The following is an 18,246-nucleotide window of genomic DNA, read 5'->3' as shown; positions in this document are numbered from 1 at the left end:
TAAACAGGTTTCTGAATAAATTTACATTTCTTTGCCATTATTACAATTCATAAATATACATAATCTGATACATCAAAAGTTGAAAGCCTAGCCTATTGGTAGTTCCTACCTCAGCTACAGTGACATCAACGCCTATAGGAAACTGCGGAACGTTTCCTATCCGCTCGCGAATTGGGAGCTTGGTCCTGTTCATCTTGTCTATCTGATGTTGTGTGATGAAAGAAGAAAGCAAGGGTGAGCAGCAAGCCCACCAAAATAATATGTATAATAATTTACAATATATGAGCCTTCTCATAGTACTCATGAAAGTCTTGGTCAAAAGAAATGAACCAAGTTTGATATCTTAATGCGATGAAGTCGCAAAATATTCAGTATATATACATATATACTTTTCAAAATCTTGGAAGTCCTCTTCCATGCATAATATACACAGAGTTCCAGTGTATAACTGTATAAAAATATCGTTGCAAGGTGATCTCATATATCTAACCTTGTCTCAACGTTTTTTTGAAAATCTTTGTCATGCATAAGATAATCATTTACTAGATATAAGTTTAAAAGATGAAGTTACAAGATACTCCAATATACTTATATCTTTTCCAAATACTACTTGAACTACCACCGTTCAAGTTATAATTAGTTTCAAAAGTTCATCACATAGATGAGACTACAAGACCAGATTTGAATAGATTAAATCTTTAAAATATCATCAAAATAAAATGAAGTTACGAGATACTTCATTTGATGCAAACATCATTTTGAAAACTTGACCCTGCCAACACTCAACAATCGCCCAACCGTAGCCTTTCTATCGAAGTGCTCTGGGTAGTGTTGCAGAAATATCCAATTGGATGATGAACTCATTACGGGAGTTTGCCGCGCCAGGATGACCACTTACGATGATCAGTCGTAGTAGTGCAACCCCACCATTTTCTACATGTAGAGGAGAACCTGTCGGATTTACTTGTCAACCGAACACTGAACTCCTAAGGAATGGACCGCCTTAGCGGAACTTCCAGGCCATTTGGGCCAATATAATAAGGCTGGGCCGGCGCCACTCGACCACTTACGCCACTCCTAGTTCAGATGAAATCCATGACTCTGAAATGTAAAGCTCGTTCCCCCTTTCCCCAAGTAGAAACTTGTTGATACGGCTCCACCAAGAAGTCGTATCTAGTTGGAAAGGAGAACTCACCGATATTTCCCAGGCGATGCCTGTTAATAGATTAACTTGTTCCAAGATTTTACTTCCCGAGTGTTGGGTAAGTAATCGATTCATTTAACAAAATAGCAACCTTGTTGCGAATATAAAACACACCACAGAGCCGGATCCCTCAGGTTTTGAGCGAGTATTTAAATCCCCTTCGAAAGGAGGATCTTAAATATAAAAATGAGTTTTGGGATCCGCTCTAACTTTTAAAAATCATTTTGAAGACTCACAAAATATTTTTAAGAATGTTTGGAGTGATGCTGATTTAACAAAATAAATCAGTCCCAATATATTAGAAAATATCTGAATATTATTATTTAAATAATATTTCCATAAAGAATAATCTTTATAAAATAATTGAAGTAGAAGTTTTGAAACTTATACTTGAAATGAATGTTAAATATCCAAAGATATACCTATACGAAAGTACTATCTTTATTTGAATAATCAAAAGTAAGTTTGGTTATCGAACATTATTCTTTAATAAAATAAAGAATATTAATAAATAATAAGCGGAGTCATAATACCTCGAATGAATATTATAAATAATATTCATTAAATAAAATAAAGGAGTCATACATCCTCAAATGAATATCCAAGTAATATTCAATAAATAATATAAAGGAGTCATAAGTCCTCGAATGAATATTCAAGATAATATTCATTAATAAAATAAATTATCGAATAAACCTTATTCGATTAATAGTTTTGAAAACTATAACCATATATATATAAATATATATATATATAAAATCTACTCGGGATCCTCGACTCCCGGTTTTAGAAAATATTTTCACCTTTGGGTCCCTATACTAAGGGTATATGCAAATTACCGCTATTCTCTAGCATAGGTATTATCAACTGAACCAACAGATATATATGGCAAGAATACGAAACAGGCATGCATATATATACCATATCAGCATGCTTCAATATATTGCAAAATTTGCTAATTAACCAACATGCATCTATCACAAGATAATGCATATACATATATACATCACAACAACAGTATAACGGGTAGAAAACTTGCCTGAGCGACTGGGGGTTACAAATGGCTCGGGACGAGTCTGGTAACCTATAAACAACAAGTAAGTTGTAATTAAACCAAAGTCACTTATAAATCTACACTTTAACCAACTTAGACTCTAACGCTAGCTTTGCGCTTACTGATTCTCTTAAGTCACTCGAGTACCCTCGGCTCCACCATTTTTAATAATTTAACCATTACGAGTTTTAAGGCGATTCCTTCGCGAGTGTCTTACCAACTGCCTAACACACTTAACATAATTGTTTCATACACTAATTAACCCTTTAAGGTCCTTAACCAAGGTTTCAAAGTAAGGCGAGGGGTAATGGTTCGGTCGCGAAACGCCGTTACTTAAAACGGTCGTTTCTCCTAAACCGTACATCGGAATCAAACGAACTACATATCAAAACGAAGCTCGTAACATGAACTATCTAAACATGGCAATGGTCATAATCTAGCAGGGAGTTCTCAGGTCCAAATGTTATGAACAAAAGCAGTCTAAAGTAAATCGGACATGACGACGGCTATGTTTACGCGATTATCAATGTTTAAACTACTCCAATTAACCACCAGCCAACTCATAACCATCAATACAACAAAACTTCACCTAAACCATACCACATCAGTCCATAATCTCCAAGGTTTTCAACTCAAACAACCACAATCAAGACCTATGAACTATAATCAAGCTTCAATTACCAAAATACTTCCAAATCAAACCAAACTACTAATAATCACAATCCATGCTTCTCATTTCACAAAACCAACCATTAAACTTACTAACAAATAAAGTAAAGGCTAGGGTTTGAAGTTTATACCTTCCTTGGGAGGTGTTAAGTTGCTAGGAAGCCTTAGGGAGCCTCCTACAAGCTTGATCTTTCCAAAAAAATCAAGAGCACAAAGTTAGGCTTTGAAGTTTCTAAAAGTCCGATTTAAAGAACTATAAAAATAAGGGTGTTACCATAATTATTTGGACGAGACTTGTGAACACGAGTTGTAGGCCATCTCAATACCTTTCCAATGAGCTATAGAATACAATATTTGAGTGAGAAATGAAGGAGATACAGCAGTTTTAGTGTGCTGGTTCTGTTTTGGCCGAGAGCAATGGAAATGGGGGAGGAAATGCTTTTGCTTTCTTGTGTTGGTGGAATAATGTGGTGGATAATGATGGGTTGTCTTGATATTTTGCTAGGTTAATAATAAACAAATGAGTTAGTGGAAGATGATCTCACCATTTGCCATGTGTTGGTGATTTGTGGTGAGATGAGATCATTCCTAGTTAACTATATAATTAACTAGCCATTCCTTCCTAACTATCACTTGGTTTCTTGTTTGATCAACCCTCCACTTGCCTTTCCACTTGCAAAGGTATTTACAAGAGTCGTTATTCATTTCTTTGTCCGGTTATCACTCAATCTCGTTGATCGTTTGGTTAAATACCTTAATGGTTTTATTGATAAAATCTTCTTGGTATTTTTAATACCTAAATTAATTCTCCTTTATAATCCTTGAATTTAAAATCCTTCATCTTAATATTAATTCCTTAAATCCCTTAATATCTGGTGGAAATCTCGGGGAAAAATAAAAGTGCTCGTTTTCAAAATCCGACAGCTTTTACATACACTTATTTTCTTTATGGAATACTAATACGATCTTAGAATTTCCATAACAGTACTCCTATATATCGTGGTCTGATAATTTTTCTTAATCAGCATTGTCAGCAAAAGTTACTCTTCATCCGGATTTCAAAAATCTCCAAAAATTAGGGTTATTATATTTAGGCTTTTATTGGCCAGAGATGATGGTCGATGCCAAAGAGTACGTGAAGAAGTGTGATCATTGTCAGAAACATGCGCCGGTGGTTCGACAACCCCCTGAGATGCTGACTTCCATCAACTCTCCCATTCCCTTTACAATGTAGGGAATGGATATACTTGGGCCTTTTCCCATGGCCACGGTGCAAAAGAAGTTCCTGATTGTAGCCATTGATTATTTTACTAAGTGGATCGAAGCTAAACCTTTAGCCAAGATCACAACTAAGCAGCTTGCACAATTCCTGTGGGAAAACATCATGTGTAAATATGGAATCCGACGCATCCTGATCACTGATAATGGAACACTTCAACAACAAAGAGTTCAGGAAGTACTGCGAGGAGAATGAAATCGAATTACGGTCTTAGCTCATCCACAAGGCAATGGGCAAGCGGAAGTAGCAAATCGTTTAATTTTAGATGGGTTGAAAAAGAGGATTGAGAAATCCAAGAGTAATTGGGTTGATGAAATACTTCCAATACTTTGGGCTTACAGAACTACTTGTAGGGTCACTACCGGAGCAACTCCCTTCATGTTAGCATATGGTGCAGAAGCCGTTGTTCCTGTAGAAATATCGCACTCATCTCCCCGAGTCCAAGCTTTCAATGCTGAGGAAAATGAGGAAGGGCAAAGATTAGACCTGGATTTAATCAATGAAGTACGAGATGCGGCTCAGGCAAAGATAGTGGAACATCAGAAGAAAGCCTCCTTTTATTACAACCTAAGGGTGAATGAGAGATTCTTCAAGCAAGGAGATTTGGTCTTAAGGAAGGTAGAAGCCTCCGGTGTAGGGCAAAAAGGAAAGCTCTCCCCAAATTGGGAAGGACCATACAAGGTTAAGAGCATTCAGGGAAGGGGATCTTACAAGCTGGAAACCATGGATGGAGAAGAAATACCCCGGACTTAGCACGCTCAAAAATTGAAAGATTACTACTTATAGATTATACTTACTATAGTAGTGACAAGGTTCAAAAGCACCTGGAAGCTTTGCATGTGTAGGATTTTACACTTTGATTTCAGTAGGATTTGTATTTTAGTTCGTGATTTTTAAGGGTTGAACTCAAATATGTAAGGTTTTGGAAAACCAGAATATATACGAGTTGAGATTATTCCAATTTTTTGAAATCCAGGTTGAGGTTATACTTTGTGTGTTTTTGGCAAAAAATCATGCATAAATCTTAGAACTAAGTAGTTCAAGCTATTAATCATCCTCCCTAATGGAAGTAACACTAGTAAAGTACTAAAAACTTAAAGGGAAGGTTGTGAATAAAGAAATAACATAAATAAAGCCCTAAAGGGTAATAAGTTCCAACACAAATAAGTTAATATATAAAAGCCATGATGGGCCAATAAGAAAACTAGTCTAGGTCCTTGAACAAGTCATCATCATCATTTCCCCCATCAGCAGCAGTAGAAGGGGGAACGGGCTCATCTCCTATAGGATCAGCATCCCGGGGAGGAGAAGTTGTGGCCTCATCAAAAGTAGTAAGAGTAGGAGAGAGAGAGGAATATCCTCAAGAAGAGGCCCTTGCCCACGAACAGTAGGGACTGGGTAGGTTGCAAGAGTCACCTCCAGGATCTTCTTCCCAATCTCCTCCACTATCTGCTCCCAGCAGCTAGAAAAGTTCTCAGGGAAGTTAGCATCATACTTGGCATTCAGGACATCCTGAAAGTCCGGATATGCCTTGTACTCAGCTATCACCTCAGCCCGAGCCCTCTGAGCATCCAGCTCCAGCTTGCGAACCTTCTCCTTTTCCTCAGCCAACTTCTTCTCCATCTCACGGAAGCGATTGAAGTTAGCCTCCGAAGCCTTGAGGTACCTATTCCTATCCCTCTCAGCAATGGTCAGGCTAGTCCTCACATCCTTCAGGTTGTAAAGGGCAGCCTGGAGATAGGTATTCATCTGCACAAACATATCCAAATGCAATAACTAAGTGTGGAAGGGTTGAAAAAATAGTCAAAAATGAGCTAGGGAAGAAGCTTACCGAAGCTACGGCCTGAGCACCCAGGCGCTCTATCTGTAGGTCGTCAGAAGACTCTACTATCTCAGCCCTGTTAAGAGGCGTAACCACGCTCTCAGACCAGATAGCAGCAACCTCAGAACTCCCCACTATCGTATCCCTTCTCTGAAGGCCCCAAGTCACGGTAAAGGGAGAAGTATCCTTATCGAGGCTAAGGGGCCTCTCAGATATGAAAGTAGGAACAGACTCCTTAACTATGACTGAAGGCCCATCTCCTATCATCACCCGCTTATCGCGATGAGTCTCAACAGCGGAGCCCTTGGCAACACGGGCCTCCCTCTTCTTAAAGATCGCGTCGAGAGCCGCCTTAGCTGCAAAAAGAACATAAACATATAAGAAAAAATGGCAGAAAAGAAAAAGTTAAATGGTGAAGAACAAAGGGGAAAGAAGTACCCTCGGGACCCAGGTCGCTAAGACCGAAATCTTACAAGTTGCCCTCTTGATAGAATGAGAGCACAGTGATGCAAGTTATCAGCAGTAATGGCCTTGATGGCCGCATCTTCATCTACTCCCAATTTTAAGTCTCTTAAAGAGCCGTCTATACTTTTTGAGAAGTTGGGCCGGAAAAAATGGTCCCAACTCTCCTTGGCATCTAGATACACGTAAAACCACTCGCCCTTTCAAGTTGGGTACAAGTCAGGGTTGGTACCAAAAACAAAACAAGAACGGGCCAAGGATCTATGAACTATTTTGACCCATCCTTGGACCTCGGGAGCATTTACAAATTTAAATAAATAGCGAAAAACATGAACATTGGGCTCAAAACCGTGTTTACATGATTGGGCCATGTAATAATGAATGAAATGCCATGAGTTAGGAGTAAATTGGGTTGGACAGACTCGGGCTTCAGCTAAAAGATGAAAAACAAAAGGGTGTGGAGGAAGACGAAAACCGGCATTAAAGGTTTCCTTATGAACCCGAATGGCCCCAGGTTTTGGGTAATAGGCCCTATCATTTGGGCCTGGAGCCACGGCCCTATAGGGGTGTGAAATACCGAACACACGGGCTATTGTACCTACCATATCAGAATCAAACCTAGAGGGATAGTTATATGCATCTAAGTGTAACATATTAGAAAAAGCCTCCCCAAACTCGGTTAAAAGATCCCTAAGAGAAATAACTAAAGAATGAACCAAAGATTTTTTACCTCGGCTGGCCCTAGAAGGACGGGGAGCAGCTTGGGGAACCTGGGAGTGGGATGAGTCGGAGTCCGCCAAGGAAATTCTTAAAAAACCTCGAGAAACCCAGAAAAAACCGTGAGAATGAATGAAGAAGACGGAGACTCAAACAGAATCTTCAAAATAAGCCCAGAAAACGGTGGTGTAGAAAGCCGGAAATCGATTTATGGTGGCGATACTTAAGAGAATAGTTGCAGAGTAGAAAAAGGTAGAGGTGAAGAAATTCTGTGGAAGTGAAGTGTGAGAAATGAACTCACACTCCACTCCTTATATAGACAAACATATGGAAGCTAAAACGTATTTGGGCCAAAGGAAATGGGCCTAATAAGGGCCGGAAGCCCATAAAGTTTGAATTATGAAAAGATCAAGAACATTCTTCGCCAAAAAACCAAAATTCACCAAATATATCAAGGGACAAAACCACGCCTAGAGGACATGATTCCTAGGCGTGGTACCAAACATATCTCCTAGGCGGGTGTTACCCATGCCTAAGATATATTAAGGCTTGAAAGCCTAACCACGCCTAAAGGACATGATTCCTAGGTGTGGTACCAAACATGTCTCCTAGGCAAGGGTTACCCACGCCTAGGATATATTAAGGCTTGAAAGCCCAACCACGCCTAGAGGACATGATTTCTAGGCGTGGAACCAAACAAGTCTCCTAGGCGGGGGTTACCCACGCCTAGGATATATTAAGGCTTAAAGCCTAACCACGCCTAGATGATATGATTCCTAGGCGTGGTACCAAATATGTCTCCAAGGCGGGGGTTACCCACGCCTAGGATGAATAGACCCTCCAACAACGCCCAAGAGACAACATTCCTAGGCAATGTTGGAAGGATGTCTCCTAGGCGGGGGTCACCCACGCCTAGGGTGGATGGACCCTCCAACAATGCCTAGGAGACAACATTCCAAGGCGCTGTTGGAAGGATGTCTCCTAGGCGGGGGTCACCCACGCCTAGGATGGATGGACCCTCCAACAACGCCCAGGAGACAACATTCCTAGGTGTTGCTAGAAGGATGTCTCCTAGGCGGGGGTCACCCACGCCTAGGATGGATGGACCCTCCAACAACGCCCAGGAGACAATATTCCTAGGCGCTGTTGGAAGGATGTCTCCTAGGCGGGGGTCACCCACGCCTAGGATGCATTATGCAATAAGAGCCCATTTTCTGATTATTTAATTAATCAGAAAATGGACCAAAATCAAGAAAATTGCTGAAAAATTCCAAAAAAAAATAGGGAAAAATAAAGCAAAAAATCCCAGAAAATCAGGAAAATTGAAAAATAATTTTCAAAAATTATTTTTGTTAAATATTCTTAAAAAATTAAGGAAAAATACCTTTGAGTTCCAGAAAATTAAGGAAAAATACCCGAAGGTACACATAATATCCTAGGAAATCAGGGAAGCCCATAGGGATGGATCCCAAAGGGAAAATCATTGTAAATGTGTAGGTCGCTCCACACTTTACACAAAAACGATACCCTATAAGGGAACGAATGAACTCAACTCCTGCAAAATCTTCTTACAATTTCCCAGGAGTTGGGGGGCATATGATAGGGAATGAAATGAATCCTGATTATAACTAATATCGCATTAATTGTACATGGTTTGGGCTACAAGGCCCACTGAGAAGATGTATGACATTCAGACTAAAAAAGATCAACACATTGATCAGGCCTGATGGACCAGATCAGGCCTGATGGAACGAAGAAGGCCCAAAACCCTTAATATTAATTAATTTCGTAATTAATTAAATAAGGGAGAAAACAGCTGTCAATATGAGTCCTAATAGGGAGATAAATTCTTGTAGGTCAGCTTTCAAGGGATCTAATTGAACAAGGAATCAACTTGTAGATCAGCTTTCAAGGGATCTAATTGAACAAGGAATCAACTTCCTACTTCCTAGGACTCCAAACTCCATTCTAACTCTGAGACTTTCCCACCAAGTCTCCTAAATCAAGTCCAATTCAAGGACTCTCAACATCTATATAAAGGGATTCACCCCATAAATCAGAACTACATTTTTTGGCTTGATTCTCTAATTCACAGAGATATGTAGGCATCTCGTAAAGGCAGAGTTAAGTCACGAAACACGAGAGCAGCCATTAAAGGCCTTGAGCTCTTGAACCCTAGCAATAAATACAGAAATTACTATACTATAGTTTTTTATCCATAACACTAGGGTTGATGTTTGCTTGATTTGTAATGATTGTTTAAATAATAGCTTACTAAAATAGGAAAATTATTTTTCTTTAATTTGCAATGTTCTTCATACAAAAGTTTGAATCATAGACTGGTTCTTGCCATAGGCTACAAGTTTTTGGTTGCTTTTGGTTGCTTTCTTTTACTGTTAGTATTTCATGAGCATGATTTTGTGCCAAGTGTTTGGTATCTCTGATTCATCCATGTTTTCTAGCTTGTAGGTCCCCAGCCTTAACACCTCTTTGATCTTGTAAGGCCCCTCCCACTTAGGCATTAGCTTTCCGGTATTAGTGGGATCCGAGGCTTCTGTGTCTCGAAGTACCAGGTCTCCAACTTAAAAGTTCTTGACCCTGGACTTCTTGTTGAAGTGTTCCTTAGTTTTCTCCTTATATTTTTCCATCCTTGCTATAGCCTAGTCTCAGACCTCATCAATGAGCTAAATATTTATTTTGAGCCCCTCCTCATTTTCTATTTCATCAAAGTTAATTGCTTGGTGAGAGGGGGATCCTACTTCGATGGGTAGCATTGCTTCTATTTCGTAAGCTAGCTTGAAGGGTGTTTCTCCAGTGCTTGTCAGGGGACTGGTCCTGTAGGCCCATAACACATTAGGCAATTCTTCTAGCCACTTGCTTTTACTTTCTCTAAGCCTCTTCTCAATGCCCCAGAGAAGGATCTGGTTTGTTACTTCCACTTGTCCATTGCCTTGAGGGTATGCTACTGATGATTTCCTATGCTTGATGCCCCGCTCTTGGAGATAGAATTCGAACTCTGACCCAATAAACTGGGGTCCATTATCTGATACCAGGACTCTTGGGATTCCGAATCTCATCAAGATATTATCTATGAACTTTATGCAATCCTGCTAGTTTATGGTTCTTATTGCCTTTGCCTCCACCCACTTAGTCATGTAATCGATTGAGACTAGTAGGTATCTTAGGTCTCCCCTAGCCCGGGGAAAGGTCCCATGATATCTATTCCCCAAACAGCGAAAGGGATTGGAGATAGGACTGATGAGGGTAGGACTGGGCTTAATCGGGATACGTTGCTGAAGATTTGACATTGCTTACATTTTTTCACAAAGTCTTTTGCATCTTTGTGAATTGTTGGCCAGTATTAACCCTGCCTTATTATCTTGTGAGCCAGGTCCTTCATAGACATATGATCTCCGCATATTCCTTCATGAACTTCAATTGAACAATATTTTGCCTCCTCTGGGCCAATACATTTCAGAATAGGTGAGGAGAAGGTCCGGTGATAGAGTATTCCTTCTCCGAGGAAGAACTTTGTTGCCTTAGCTTTTAATCTTTAAGCCTTCCCTTTATCTTATGGGAGTTCTCCCTTTTCCAGGTAGTTGATAAAAGGAGTCATCCAATTCGGGTTGTTGTCTATCTCCATGACCTATTCAGATTCTATACGTGGCTTTTATAATTCCTCAAAGTAGATAGAGCAATCTAGGTCTGATGAGTTCTGAACCAGTTTGGATAGGGTATCGGTCTATGAATTCTCTTCTCGGCAGATTTGTAGGACTCGACTTCGTGGTATTAAGGCAAGGTAGCTTTGGACCAGAGCCTGGTATTTGGCTAGAACTGGGTCCTTAATTATATACTTGCCATTTATTTGCTTGACTACAATCTGGGAGTCACTATAGATGTCAAGGTCCTGGATCCTGAGGGTCCTGGCGAGCTTTAATTCGGCTCTGAGAGCTTCATACTCTTCCTGGTTGTTTGTCGCTGAGAATCCGAAGGAGATAGCAGTTTGAATTTTAAAACCATCTGGGCTCTTTAGGATGATCCTTACTCCTGACCTTTTGTTCGTTAAGGATCCATCAACCTTAAGAGCCCAGGCTCCGGAGTTATGATCATGGCTACTCTCTAGGTCAATGTTCAGGGCCTAGGCTCATCATCCGGAAAGTTACATTCTATGATGAAATCAGCTAGTGCCTGGGCTTTGATACTAGTTCTTGGAATGAAACTCAAGTTGAATTGACTTAGCTCGACTACCCAATTTACGAGTCTTCCTGAGACATCTGGCTTGTGTATTATCTTCTTTAAGGGTTGATTATTCACAACCCGGATCTCTCTTCCTTGGAAGTAATGTCTGAGCTTTCTTGATGTCATGACTAAGGCAAATGCGAACTTTTCCAATCTTGGGTACCTTGTCTCGGAGTCTTTTAGTACTTGGCTAATGTAGTAAACTGGTTGTTATTTTCCATTCTTCTCTCTGATCAATGCTGCCCCGACTGTTAGGGCCTCTGCTGAAAGGTAGAGGGATAGGGGCTCCCTGGGTTAGGCTTTGGTTAGAATTGGTGGCGTGGAGAGATATCTTTTGATTTCTTCAAATGCACTTTGGCACTCCGGGTTCCAATTGACTTCCCTCTTGTTGGTTGCTCCTTTCAATAGGTCAAAAAAGGGTAAGCATCTTTTAGCTAGCTTTGAGATGAATCTTCTAAGTGCTGCTAGTGACCCTGCTTGTTTCTGAACATCCTTCTGGGTCCTAGGATGCTTCATTTCCTGGATTGCTTTTATCTTCTCTAGGTTGGATTCAATTCCCCGGTTGTTGATCATGAATCCTAGGATTTTTCCTGCCCCTACTCCAAATGTGAATTTTTCTGGATTCAGCTTTAACGAGTATTTCCTTAAGTTTTCAAAGCATTCTCCTAGATCTTCGATGTGACTTGGGATGCTTGTGGATTTGGAAATCATATCATCAACATAGGACTCTAGGTTTCTTCTAGCTGGGTCTTGAAGATTTTATTCATTGCTCTGTGGTAGGTTGAGCATGCATTCGTTAATCCTAAAGGTAGCATGATATAGTCATATATTGCTATGTGGGTGATGAATATTGTCTTTTGAATGTCTTTCAGATTCATCTTGATTTGGTTATACCCCGAAAAGGCGTTTATGAAACTTAGCATGACGTGCCCTGATGTGGCATATATCAGTTGGTCGATGTTTGGGAAGGGGTAGGGGTCCTTTGGGGATGCGTTATTCAAGTCGGTGTAGTCGACACACATTCTCCATTTACCATTTTCCTTCTTTACCTTAACCACATTAGCTAGCCATTCCGGGTACTTCACTTCATAAATGATCCCAGCTTTGAGTAGTTTCTCAACCTCTTCATCTATTGCTTTCTGCCTCTCTGGTGTAAAATTTCTTCTCTTTTGCTTAATCGGTTTCCTCTCTGGGTTGACATCCAAGCTATGCATTTCTATGGATTCATGCAGCCCAGGCTTGTCTCTCGGGCTCCAGGAAAATATATCAGCGTACCCTCAGAGCAATGACACCAAGTCTTCTCCGAAGATAGTTCCACGTATGGATCATATCTTTACCTTCTTAGAAGGATTGCTCTCTTCGATCAGAATTGTTTCTGTTTCCACTGCAGCCTCGATCTTGGCTTGATCCTGATTTGATAACAATTGTTGGATCCATGCTTTTGCATTCTTTTTCATGTAGATTTGACCATGGGCTATCATCTTCTCTTGGTTGCTTTCCCTTACTTCAATTATTTCGGGGTTGGTTGTTTGCATAGTTGGATTGCCTTGGATGAGAGGGGTGTTTACTTTAATCTCTACTATGGCTTGGTTGCTTTCTGGGTCCTCCGAGACTGGCTTGTTTGCTTTTGGATCCAGGTTAGATTCTATAACTTGTACTTCTCTTCTCGCAACATCCCTTAAGGGGGCGGTGTTTCTTAGTACTTTGCTGCTTTCGAAGGAATGTGGCCTTCCTCTTGTTGTCTTGGTGAGTTTCAGCCATAACTATGTCCTGGCTGTAACATCTTTCCGCAACTTCGTAGTCTCCTTTAACTTCTCCTATCCCCGTTGGAGTTGGGAATTTGATTTTAAGGAGTGATATAGAGGTTATTGCTTGAATCCTTGTTAGAGTTGAGCGACCAATTATTCTGTTGTATGATGAAGGAGTGTTGATCACATAAAATTTTATCACATGGGTGACCTGGTTTGGAGCTGATCCAAATATGATTGGTAGGTATAAGGTTCCCTGGATCGGGACCAAATTATTCCCGAATCCATAGAGGGGATCCTCCTGGCATTCATTTGAGCGTACGCTCCCCAGTTTCATCTGATCCACAGTATGTTTGAATAGGATGTTAACCGAGGAGCTGTTTTCTATCAGCATCCTCCTCACCTCATTATCAAAAATATCAAGTGGTATAACCAAAGCTTCATTGTGATTGGGGTTGACCCCTTCATAATCCTTGCTGCTAAAAAAATTATCATCTCCGGGAAGGATTGGAAAGAGAATACTTCATCACCTGAGTCCGGGCTACGGGGAGGTGAGTGAGAGCCTCCTAGGACCACATTCACTATATTCTTCCCCTTTTCTTGATCTTTCTTCTTTCTGGTGGGTATCCCGGGAGATATACTGATTTAGGTTACCCTTCTTGACTTGTTCTTTAATGAAGTATTTGAGAGATAGACAATTCTCAGTTTTGTGCCCATGTGTTTCATGATAATCGCAATGTCTATTGTAAGGCCGGCTCTCTGGGGGAGTCTGCATGGGCTTTGGGGGATAATAAAATTGCTTGCCTTTGATTTCTTTTAGTATTTCCTCCCTGGTTCTGTTCAATGGGGTCCAATCCTGCACTTGCCTAGGCTCCCCGGCTCGCCTAGTTGGCCCTGGGTCGCTTTTAGATTCTGTCTTAGGACCCAGTCTCTGAAATATTGGAGTGTTCTGCACCACATTGGTCTGCTGGATTTTTTGGCTTTGCTTGAACTTTTTTTCTTGATGGTAACCCCCTTTCGGTCGGTCATCAGAGTTCTTGCTCCTGGATCCCCCGTTCCGGGTCATCCTCATAGCCTAGAGCACGTCTATTTCTTTGATGAATCTGGCTGCCATAGAGTAGGCAGCAGTGGCAGCAGCTAGGCTCTGTGGTTCCTTGTTTATTAGCTCTATAATATACCTTTCGTTGTGTTCCTGATTCAGGTTCCTTCGGAATATGCTTAGTGCCTCCTGCTCATCTAAGTTTGAGATCTTGTTTATTGCACCTCATATAGGCAGAGAGACTTTCGTTGTCATACTGGCGTATAGTTTTGAGATGGCACATGTGTAGATCATGTGTCTTGTTTGCTCGAAACCTCCTAAGGAAGGCCCCTCGAAAATCTTTTGAGCTGTGGATGCTTCGGGAGGGGATCCTGCTAAACCATCTCTGAGCCCCCCCCCCCCCGAGAGTCGATGCGAAGAACCTGGACTTTGTTAAGTCATTGTAGTAATATATGTGTGCAATTTGCTCGAAATAATTCAAGTGTTCTTCTGGATCCCCCAATCCGTCAAATGAATCGAATTTGTAATGCTTGAGGTTTTTCTATCGAGGAATGACTTCTAGAGAATGGCTGAGGGGTGTTAGAGTTTCCCCAACCTCCATTCCAGAATCTTTCTCCATCTTTCTTTGGAGTTCATAAATCATATCTTTCAGATCCTTCTGCCCCTCCTCATCATCATCAGAAATGACCTCGGGGGTGGGGTCCCTTCGGGTCCTCTTAGTCTTGGCCTTGGCTAGTAGGCTCTCATCTTCTAGCTGCATTCTTTTTTGAATTTTTTTCTCTAGCTTTGCTTCTTCTCCTCTTTTTATCTGTTCTCTCATATCTTACAGCCTCTTCTTCCCCAGATAGATCCCAACACAGGTCTAAGGTGAGGCAGGTTCAGTTGATGGACCAAGCCCCCCCCCCACCTAAAGCAGTAAAGTGGAGAGACCCAGACTCAGGACCCAACCCAGGGCCAGGATCACCTCCCAACCAGGATGCATCCCAGCTAGGTGTTGAGCGGCATTTATGACACTTTATAATGCTCTAATAAGCTTTGAATTGATGCATTTATACTCAATTTGTTAAGTGTTTTGACGTGTTTTTTAGTGTTTTTTCATTTCAGGTATTATCTAGGTAATCAGGTGAATTAGCATTGTTTTGGTGCTCGTTTGGTGTCAAGGTGGTGTTGGAATAAAAGCTCGTGGAAAGCCGGCTCAAATCTGCAAGAAAAGAAAGAACTCAAAGTTTTGGGAGAAGCCAAGCGCGCCCACGCTGATCAAGCACGTGCCCGCGCCCGAACTTCAGAGAGCCAGCGCGCCCATGCTAATTAAGCGCGCGGCCGCGCCAGGTCGGATTTCAAGAATCCTGTTTTGACTAGAAGACTGAATTCTGGACTTCTTTGCTGATTAGGGCTGCTATATAAATAACTTTAGGTCATTTTTAATAAGATATCAAGCCAGAGACATATCAAGGAGAGCTGTAAGAAGATCATTTTAGCACGATTCAACGAAGACGAAGAAGATCTTATTTTACTTGTGAATCTTTATTCTAAGTTGTAACTTGGATGCTAGTTTTCTTATTTGTGAACCTTACTCTTGGTTCGTACTTGGTTTTATTTATTCGTTATAAAGACTACATTTATTATACCATGCTTTCATCGGAACCCACGTTAATGATGAGTCCGAATATGGGCTAATCGTTATCGTGGGGTTCTAGCGGATTAATTTATGGATTTCTTTAGTTAAATTGTTTTGATGCCTTAGTATGTGGTGATTATATGATAGCCTAGTATTGGTTGTACATATTCGTCTTATGAGCGTCGCGAACTTATATGATAGTTTGTTAATTCTTAATGAAGCGAAAGTGAATTTAAGGATTTAGAACTTGCCATGCTAGCATAGGTTCATATATTTGTCATGCATGATTCATAGGTAATTTTAATCATCTTACATGCCCTATATAATCAAGATAGATAACTTGTGCTTAAACCGTTATGTTATCAAATTCTATAGACATATAGGGTCTCAATATAATTGGTGTCTATTCAGCTTCTATCTCTTATGTGGATGTCTGGTAGTATGGTATTTGTGCAACAAAAGTTGGCTTTTATCAGTTTCGTGTTATCTAATTAGTGTCATCACCGTTGCATGCTAAGGTTAAGAACAATAAGGCTATTGAATGAAGTATTTAATGAAGTTAGAATCCCCTGTTTGTCATATATATTAATTCAGTCCATCTTATTCTCTTAGTTATAATTGTTAGTTTAATTCTTAGTTATAAACAACCTCAATTTATTATCGTCTTAGCATTGAATAATGACCATACATTGTTGCTTAAGTGCATAAATTAATTAGTTAACCAAAGTCAGTCTCTGTGGGAACGAACTAGAAAAGATTATATACTACTTGCAAACTCGTATACTTGCGTGTATATTTAGCGCGTGTTTAGTGACTAACAAGTTTTTGGCACCGCTGCCGGGGACTACAGTATTAATTTATAGTTTATGTGATTTCCATCAGTGGTCGTTAAAGTTCATTGACTCGGACATTGTTAATTATTCATTTCCTTGCATTATTTCAGGTACTCTAGCGAGGGTGTATGCATACGCGTTCGCGTACTCGTAAGAGAATACTGGATAAAGCCGAGGAAGAAGTTGTGGTAGTCCGTAAGGAAGTTTTTGAAGAAGAAAAGAAGGTAGAAGAAGAAGAGAAGGTCGAGGAACCAGCTTTAGTAGAGATGGGTGATCAAGAAGAAAATCCGAAGGCTTTGATGGACTATTATCAGCCTAAGATCAATGACATTTAGTAAAGCATCATCAGGCCAGCCATCAGGGCTAACACTTTTGAGATCAAATCAAGCACGATTCAGATGATATAGAACTCAGTTCATTTTGGGGGTTCTCCTACTGAAGACCCCGACATGCACATCAGGGATTTCATCAAAATCTGTGACACTTTTAAGTTCAATGATGTGACTGAAGATTCTATCAAGTCACGACTCTTCCCGTTCTCTCTAAGGGACAAAGCTAAGTGCTGGTAACATTCTCTACCAGCAGGGTCTATCACCATTTGGGAGGATCTTGCTCAAAAGTTTCTCACTAAATTCTTCCCTATTGCGAAGACTGCTGCAATCAGGAATGCTCTTACTCAGTTTGCTCAACAAACTGGAGAATCTCTGTGTGAGGCTTAGGATCGATATAAGGATATGCTAAGGAAGTTCCCACACCATGGCATGCCTGATTGGATGATTATCAACTATTTCTACAATGAATTGGGTGATACTTCTAGACCCATGCTCGATGCAGCATCAGGAGGAGCCTTGTGGGCTAAGAGCTACGATGAAGCTTATGAACTTATTGAACTGATGGCTGCTAATGAGTACCAGAATCCCTCCCAGAGACTGATTCAGGGAAAGGTAGCAGGAATTTTGGATTTGGATGCAGCAACTGCTATAGCTGCCCAACTTAAGGCTTTGACGATGAAGGTGGATACTTTGGCTAATTATGGAGTTAATCAAATCGCTAGTGTCTGTGAGCTTTATGCTGGTGCCCATGAGACTGATCAGTGCATAATTTCTAGTGAATCAGCTCAGTTCGTGAGCAACTTTTAGCGCTCGTAACAACCTGTGCCAGCCACTTATCATCCCAACAACCGCAATCATCCTAATTTCAGTTGGAGCAACACTCAGAATTCGGTTCAACAGCCTTATCAGCAGTATCCATCTAAGTAGTACAACCCCCCCCAGTTTTCAGCAACCGCAATATGCACCGAGACAACAACTCCAGTTGTAACAAGCTAATGAGAAATTTAAATTAGAGGAGTTGAAGCTTATGTGCAAAAGTCAAGTTGTTTCTATCAAGATCTTGGAAAATCAAATTGGGCAAATTGCCAATGCCTTGCTAAATTGTCAGCCTGGCACACTACCTAGTGATACTAAAGTTCCAGGAAAGAGGGAAGCTAAGGAGCAGGTAAAGGCAATGACTTTGAGGTCTGGAAAGGTTGCGAATCCCGAACAAACTCAAGTGTTGACTAA

General features: G+C 40.6%; 1 non-coding gene across 1 annotated transcript; it reads right to left on the bottom strand.

Moving 5' to 3' along the window:
* Positions 1 to 17,340: 17,340 nt before the first annotated feature.
* Positions 17,341 to 17,447, bottom strand: LOC141663277 (small nucleolar RNA R71). Its single transcript, XR_012551354.1, has one exon. It is a non-coding gene; the product is annotated as a small nucleolar RNA R71 (small nucleolar RNA).
* Positions 17,448 to 18,246: the final 799 nt, after the last annotated feature.

The sequence above is a fragment of the Apium graveolens genome, chromosome 5 (assembly GCF_009905375.1).
Source record: "Apium graveolens cultivar Ventura chromosome 5, ASM990537v1, whole genome shotgun sequence".
Classification (NCBI taxonomy): domain Eukaryota; kingdom Viridiplantae; phylum Streptophyta; class Magnoliopsida; order Apiales; family Apiaceae; genus Apium; species Apium graveolens.
Note: the sequence above shows the minus strand (reverse complement) of the source record. Positions and strands in the feature narration are given on the sequence as shown.